This window comes from Mastomys coucha, unplaced genomic scaffold (genome assembly GCF_008632895.1).
Source record: "Mastomys coucha isolate ucsf_1 unplaced genomic scaffold, UCSF_Mcou_1 pScaffold14, whole genome shotgun sequence".
NCBI classification, from domain to species: domain Eukaryota; kingdom Metazoa; phylum Chordata; class Mammalia; order Rodentia; family Muridae; genus Mastomys; species Mastomys coucha.
In genome coordinates, this window is record NW_022196896.1 from 16,498,376 (window position 1) to 16,506,821 (window position 8,446).

The following is an 8,446-nucleotide window of genomic DNA, read 5'->3' on the forward strand; positions in this document are numbered from 1 at the left end:
CCTTGGTGAGCCCTGACTACGGCAGCAATGATGTTCCCTTTTTAATCAAAGCATTCTTCCTTTCCTTGATAAACTCAGGGAGTAATGGAGGCTTCACAGAGGATGGAGACAACAAATGTATGAGGTCCTTTTGTGCTGTGCTGAAAACAAGTAAAAGATAACACTCCATAGAAGTCATTTGCTCTGCACCACAATCCATCAGGCTATTAAACATCTCTGTGAGATAGAATGCTAGGATTATTAATCTATATAAGAGCCACATATTCAGCCTCGGGGAAAGCAGAGGAAATTTCCCAGGGGAATTCCAACATTTCTCTAAGCCTGATGAAAATAGAAGTCAATTCAGATTTATATCAATAAACCTGTAAATAAGATAATGCAGTATTTTTTAAAATTTATGAATCATCCCTTCTATTGGGTTTCTTTACATATTTTATCTGTTGGCAAACCATTTTTAGAGCTTTTTGAATTGAGTTTTATTATGAAGTATCAAGAACTGATTAAACAGAAAGTGAGTGGCACACTTTAGTTTTCTGCTATTTTCTATACTAGGGACACTGCGTCATGGCTCAGTTCCCTCTTACAGTGTATATAAATAGCTTAGCCCAGTCTATAGCTGATGATGCTAGCTAGCATCCTTTCCTCATGTGTATTTTGTGAAAAGTAGGTCTACATTTTGATTTTCATCCACAGTATTTTTAGATTTATCTTATTTGTTATGTGGAACACTTCTCTTTATATTTTAGATTCAGTTTTTCATCAATAATATAGAGAATAAATAAGAATGCTCTCTTATTTCCAATGTGCAATATGATAAAGAGATTTATTTTTCTATGAAAACCTCATTGAAATTAAATTATCAAATGTGAATGAATACTTATATTTTTAACTTACTATATGTAGGTGATAAGCATGTTTTGAATAATGTTCACTAATGGTATTCTTGCTTTAGTATGCTGATATCTACTAGTATTCAATTACATGATATAGTGTATTGGAACTAAAATCATCCTGGCTAACCATAAACTTAGTGATAAAAATAAACTCCAAATAAAGCATCATGACAGTGCCATTCCTCCCTATGGACAAATCTAGCATTGTAGATATATATGCCACTTAAAAGGTAGCAAAAGATTCAGGAAATGCCAGTGATCTGTTAGGTCATTTTTATTCTGAAAACTTTCCCCTAAGCCTTTTGATCCACTGCTAAAATAGTATAAGATGAAGCCATTCCTCTGAAAATTGAATTAAGACACTCTGATCCCTGGGCGATACAGTGCTGGAGATGAATATCGTATCAAGTGGTTAGTGGGCCTTCGAAGATCCTCTTCAGAGTGGTCTGGCTTCTCATCTCGAGGTGATGGACTGCTTAGTGTCTCTTCCTATGCTTTTGATGTGAAAATAACTTAGAAAGCATGAACCCATTTATTGTGCTACACATACTCCACTTCATGGGAAAGAAATCAGAGATTTCCTGAGATTCCTCTTAACTAGCCTCTACCACAGTGAGATTTCCTAGAAAAGCAACATCAGTCTGGCACTTGATCATTGCCCAGCTAAATATTCATTATCTTATGATATCAGTTCCCAGTGCTAAAGCAACATGTATCCAGCCTCTCATATGCTTGGCTGTCTTACTTCCATACTTTCTGAAACATTGGGAAATTTCAAGGATTTTTGTGAGTTCCTTTGTGTTGAAACTTTTTGAAAAGCAATAATACTTCATTTTAGGTGCAGCACTGCCTTTATTTCAGGCTGGCACCAATTCTATTAAAATTGATGAATATCCCCTCCAAGTCCAGCACTGCATTAGGTTTTGAAGTAATCAGAAAAGTAACAATTGCCTCCACCCCTATGTAGCTGTGGTACATTCTCTGTTGTTTCCTTTCTATTATCTGAATTCAGAGATGTTCTCTATGTTCAACTCCTCATTTGCCTAAATATTTAAGTCATTTCATGTTTGCAGCATGAATACCAATATGGAATCAAACTTACTACTGAAGAGTGTGTCAAATGTCATACTCAGTAGTCTAACTATAGTGGCCTTGTTCCCAAAGACTATGGTCACCAGTACTTACCAGAGGAAAGAAGCTAATAATTACATCTATTTGCTAGACAAACTTTAATTATCACCTTTTCTATGTGTTTGGATAAATTTTTTATTTCCATAATCAAATACAAGTACTTACCAGAGGAAAGAGGCTATGCAGAAGTGATGACACACATTTATTTTCTTTGCTTCTCACCATGTTTTTATTTACTAGTTTTTGAGAATTTCTTATGTGAGTGCTATATTTATATCACTCCCCCTGCACTCTCCCCTCAAGTTCCTCTGGTCCCTCCAACTCCCTCTCAAATTTATGTTTAATTCTCATTGTTGTTTAGTATATACATATAAACTAAACGTGCAGAGTCCATTTCGTGTTTCTCACATGTATTTTTGTTTAAGGCTGACCTCTGGAATGGAATAACCAATCAGATGGCTGCAATCTTAAAACCAAAATATTCACATTCTCTTTCCCAAACCAAAACATTTCACTCAAACAGCAAGACATATTCATCCTCATAACCTAGTAAATGAATAAGCATTCTAGTGTAAGCCTTTTACCTTTCCTCTTGTAATAATTACATCTATTTGCTAGACAAACTTTCATTATCATCTTTTCTATGTATTTGGATAAATTTTTTATTTCCATAATCAAATACAAGTAACATTTCCCTCATTCTAAGCAACCTGCTTGTAGTATTAGACACAATTAAGTACAAAAACATCATCTTTTCTTTTTCTGGGAATTGAAGCCCATTTCCCAACAATCTCTGAGTAATATGTTGCATATTGATCCATCTGGAGGTTCTCAAGGGGGATTGACAATAGCCTTCTACTTTCCCTTAATATATAAAAAAAACCCTATATACTATATTTTCACCAATGCAGCACAGTCTAAAGTCATTGCTTCAGATCCAAGCCGAGTATGGTCTCTGGATAAGTTTAGTTGTTTCCCAACACTGTGTGTACACACTCATCCTGTTATCAAAATACGAACAGCACAAAGGCAACCCACAACAGACTTGTACCAAAGCATTCCCCAGTAAATGTCATACATGGGTGAGTTTGAAGACAGCAAGTCCAAGAATCCCTGAGCATCCTACCCACTCTACCCACATATAACCAGCTTCTCTCAAATCCTACTTCCAGACCAAATATTATTGACACAATTTTTTCATTGGTAGAAAAATCACTAAGATGATTGTTATAGAGCAAATGAGTTAGAGATGCAGGTTCCACAGAGGGCCCAGAATTCTTTATTAATCTTGCCCTTGATCTTGAGCATCTATTTAGTCTTGTCAAAAAATGGACCCTATGGGAATGACTATGCTACTGGAAGACTTAGGGCAAGGAATAGAGAGAGATAAAGTAGGAATCTTAAAGTGGTTTCAACCTCAAGAATCCTAAGTATCAGACTTCAACATAAAGAACCCATGACAAATAAAAAAGACTCAAAGAACCATGCCTCTCATAGTATAAGTGAAGATAAACTTGGAATTCAAATCCCTGAAGCTGATGCAGGCTTGGGGCCACCAACAATCTACAGTTCATCCCTGAGCAATCTCCCAGAAGAACCTACCCTGTTTCAAGTACTGCTGACACCCCAAAGTACACAGGAAGTCTAGCTGTTCCATTGAGAGAAAACCTTGGATTTTGTTCACACTTACATTATAGCACCTTTAATCCAGCTAACTTATTTACATATCAAAGCCTACATTGCATTAAACCTTACATTTTAAAATAGAATTATTCGCACTGACCAGCTTTTAAATGGACAATATCTAAATATGTAGTGTTTATATTTTATTTTTTTTCTTTAAGGAAACACAATACACACCACCCCTCATGTGCTATTTTATTCTTAGAGGGAAGCATTGCATTTCTGAGTAAAAGGACACACTGCTGATAAACCAGGAATTAACAGAGAATTGTTGTTACATAGAATTTTTATAGTTACTCATATTCTCAAAACAATCTGCTAAGTATCATCGATTTGATAAGGATGATTCAAATACAGTTTTTGGGGGGACATAGAAAGAGAACAATGTAAGTTTTTTTTTCAAGCAAAGCTAAGTCAGATATGATTCCAGTTGTACTAGTAGGCAAAGCTGAGACTGCAGAGGGATGGTGTGAATCCCTTGTCTAATACAGATCTTCCTTTACAAACCAATACATCTACTCAGTAAGATTAACAATTTATTGACATTGCACTTACAGACCTCAAACTTACATGGCACACTGAGTTCAATGTATTCATTCTTATGCCTATTTTTTTCTCTAATTTGTGGTGTAACTTACATGCCTTCCCTCACCTTAGGTATCATACATCATTCTTTTAACAGGTAATGAATTCCATACTTTTCGCCTTCAATTTATCTTGCGTAATGAAGCCAACTGTTACTGCTTGGGTTAATCTCTATTATGTAAATGTGACCAGGAATCCTAAAAGATATTATTTAAGGACGGAAAGGCATCTTTTGGCCCAGTTTTCCAGAGTTTTCAGTATTTGTCAGTAAAAGCAGGGCATTGGGACCACACAGTAGTGCTTGTTCCCAGGATGGGATAGCATATTAGGAAGTGGAGAGCCTGAGACCAAAATTATAACCTTAAAAGATATGTGCCTAAGCATCTGTTTCTGACAGGCAGGCTTCTTCTCAGAGCCTCCACAACTACTAATGTTCAAAGTACTAGTCTGGGCAGATATTTTAGAATTAAAATATACCATTTTTATTTTCAAGTTTCTACTTGCTGTTTCCTCATTGCTGTTGCATTATGACTTCATTTACGTATCTAATTATTATTTAAATTTGTCCTATGACAATTTCATACATGCGTGTAATCCACTTTTACTATTCTCAGCCCAGTTCTCTTCATCCTTGTCAAACACCCTCCTTTCCAAAAAGGACTCTTTTAATTGTCATGTCTTTTTGTTTTGTTTTATGACCCAATGAGTTTAAGTAGGACTGCCTGTGTAATCACGGACTAGAAAATATCCAATGAGGCTTAGTATGACGATCAGTGGGAATACCACTGAAGACAATGACCTCCATTTCTAGAATCAATCCATAAGTAGTCAATTGTTCAGCATGGAAAGAAAGAGCCACAGGAGTCACCCATCCTGCATACATGACTGACTTAGCAATCCTCATTTTGTGCAGACCAGAGAAGGCAACCATAGTCACTGCACATTTATGCATTATTGTCTGTTTCATAACCAGCATAGAGGATTTCATAAACCTTATACATGTTTTCTAGCTCTTGCTTTCTCTATGCTCCTTCTTTGGAGATGTCCCATGAGCCTTAGTGTGTGTATGTGGGGCTGGGGATATAATATCCTGGTTATGGTAGAATATACCATAGTCCTTTATTCTCAGTATTTTAAACAGACATCAGTCTCTGTATTCAATACTATTCATTGTAAAAAGAAGCATCTCTGGTGAAAGCTAAGATTAGCATTTGTTTGTGGGTATAAATATAAATGTTTAGAAGACAATTTGACACCAGATAAAATGTTTTACCCCAAAACAAATGAATATCATGGACATGGGAGAGGAAGAATAATACTACTACTCAGCAGAAAGCAAGTTTCCTTCTCCCATGTCCTTTAATTTGGGCTGCATTTAGAAGGTGTGTCCAGCATTTAGGGTGGATCTTACCACCTCAGATGGTCCACCCAAGAATAATCCCTCACAGGTATGCCCAAACTGCTTGGGTTCTGGTGATTTCCAAATATAGTTAAGTTGACAACCAAGATTAACCATCAAAGCTGGGGCATTAACAGCTCTTCTCCTTTCTTGTGGAGGTCTTAGGCAGTCAAACATAGTTGCTGTGAGTTCATGAGTGCGATAGCCATGTCATTCCCAGAGGGCTACATTTCACAGTGTCCCACTCCTCATTCTCTAGCTCTTATTCTTTTTTCTTTCTCGTCTGTGATATTTCCTACACTTTAGGAGTGGGGCTTATTATGTATACATGTATATCAGAGTACTCTCAGTTACTTACTTTTAGCACTTTGTACTGTTATGAATCTCTGTATTAACCACTACCTTCTACATTGAAAACATTTCTCTAGCCAAAGTAGAAAGTAGCACAAATGTATGGATAGAAATACAATAGAAACATGATTGTTTTAGAGGGCAGTTTGACAATATGACTGTTTAGTAAAACATAAGATGGCTCTTCCCTAGAGCCTGTAGGTTCCCTTGACATGTTTCTTGACCATATTTACTGTATCAAGCATGAATTCCTTACTATGAAGTCTGGCTCAAATCCAAACAAATAGTAGTTGGTTTCTCCCACAAACAGTCTTACTGCAATTTCACCTGTGGTTCTATCTTGCCTGGAGTGTTAATATTATAGCACATGACGTTAAAGATTGGGTAAGTCTCTTTTTCCTGTAACAGCCTGCAGAGCACATACCAGAACTATGGTACTTAGCCAGTTAGAGAGATAATTTCCTGATCAGCTCAAGATTGATTTCTCCATGCTATGCAACTGAACTATGGTCATCAGGAATAGAGTCCTATTGTGTAGTTATGATGAATGACCAAGAGAAATGTTTGTTTTATATTAAGGTATTAGAAAGGTACAGAAAGATATAATGTAACCATCAAAGATTATTTAGTTTCCCAACATTAAGTGTAATTGGGGATTACTGTCATTCCTAAAGCCAACAGCTTTAGAGAAAGAACTACATTATAGAAGTTGAAAGAACAAATTTGTATTGATAGGGGAACCAAAGAATTCTTGAATGTTGGTAGGTCACGTCTAGTTTAATATTATCCACAGGGAAGAGGGTGAGAGAACCAATTACATATCTCCTTTTTGCCCCTGATGTCACAGTAGATGCACCATTTGCCAAAAATATTTCAAAATGCTATTATAATGGCAATATTTCAATGAAGTTTAAAGTCCTAAAATCAGTCACCTTGTTATAATGTGTGCAGAGTTAAACAAACAATTTTGGAGTGCAACCTAATAGATATTAGATATTATATTTATTTTTGAATTCTTTGAATTTGTGATCTCTACATTTTGATGTTTCTTCACACATCTTGTAAAAATATATTTTCTAAGCATATGATTTTATAAACATTAACATATACAACAATTACAACCAATGCAAAGAGTAAATTCAGTCTCTTTAGGCAAAACTTTGTTATGAAAATCTATTCGGAAAATTAAAGAATCAACCTTATAAGTGATCAAAACTATACAAAATACAGTGTATAGAAAAAGATTCAAATAATTCTCAGAAAATTGTGGTTATTAATATAAATAATAAAAACAAGACGGAGAAAGTAGAATTAACTAAGCAAGCTTCATTTCACAAAGGAAGTAAAAGCAAAAGAATAAAAATAGAGAACAGAAATAATGAATTACATCAAAAGTTAGCTGGTTAGAAACAACAGAAAAGCTACAATATATGTATATAAACCAATTATTTGAAGAAATAAAAACTGAAACTTATAGACAAACTGAAGATGGATATATTCAAGTTGAGAGAAAACAAATATAAACATGCAAAGCTTAAACCATTGGGAAAATAACTTACACAATAAAAAGCTTTTTAAAATACTGAAAAATTTATATAGTGCTTTGTATTCCGATTTTAAACCATAGATAAAATACACATTTCTAGACTTACATTTCTAGATCATTCGGAGGAAACAGAAGTTTTGATTTTTCATGTGCTTTGAAAGAAATAGACAACCACATACAATTGGTTTCTGAGATGTGGGAGGTCTTGATTAGGAGAGAGTTTTGCATACCTTACAGGATGTCTGCATTTGAGCTACAGCATTACACAAGCAGATGAACCAAAGTCTCTGCATGAGTGGAAGAACATAATTAAACCTTTTTACTAGAAACATTCAAACCTTCAAAGCATGAAGCATTCTGTCTCAAAACCTAAGGGAAACACGTCTTCATGACTGTGAAACAAAATCCTGTAGATTAGCTAACTAAAACTTCATACTTTTTGCAAGAAGGGTCCAGTTTAAACTCAGCTGCCATATTATTTCCATGACTTATTCCCCAACATTTTACTGTTTCAAGTGACTGAGAAAAATAACCATGTCATAATTGCATAGTTAGATGAGGAGTATGTAAGTGGAATGCATGCAATGCTTTTCTTGTGGAAAGTCAACTGTTTTGATCGCTGAATGTGCAATGAGATACTAGGTCCTTCCATAGCCCTTTAATACTTCCAGTGATCATTGTTAAGTCCAAACCAGCCCCCTTCCCCAATGACCGGGCTGGTAAAAATTTTCTAAACAGAAGGACAAGGTAAGTAGAAGGGCAGAAGGGTTGTTATTGGACAAGCACAAGCCTAAACTCAGAATTCCTGATGCAGATTTTTAGTTATCAGGAAAACGACTACCCCCCTTATCCACCCCA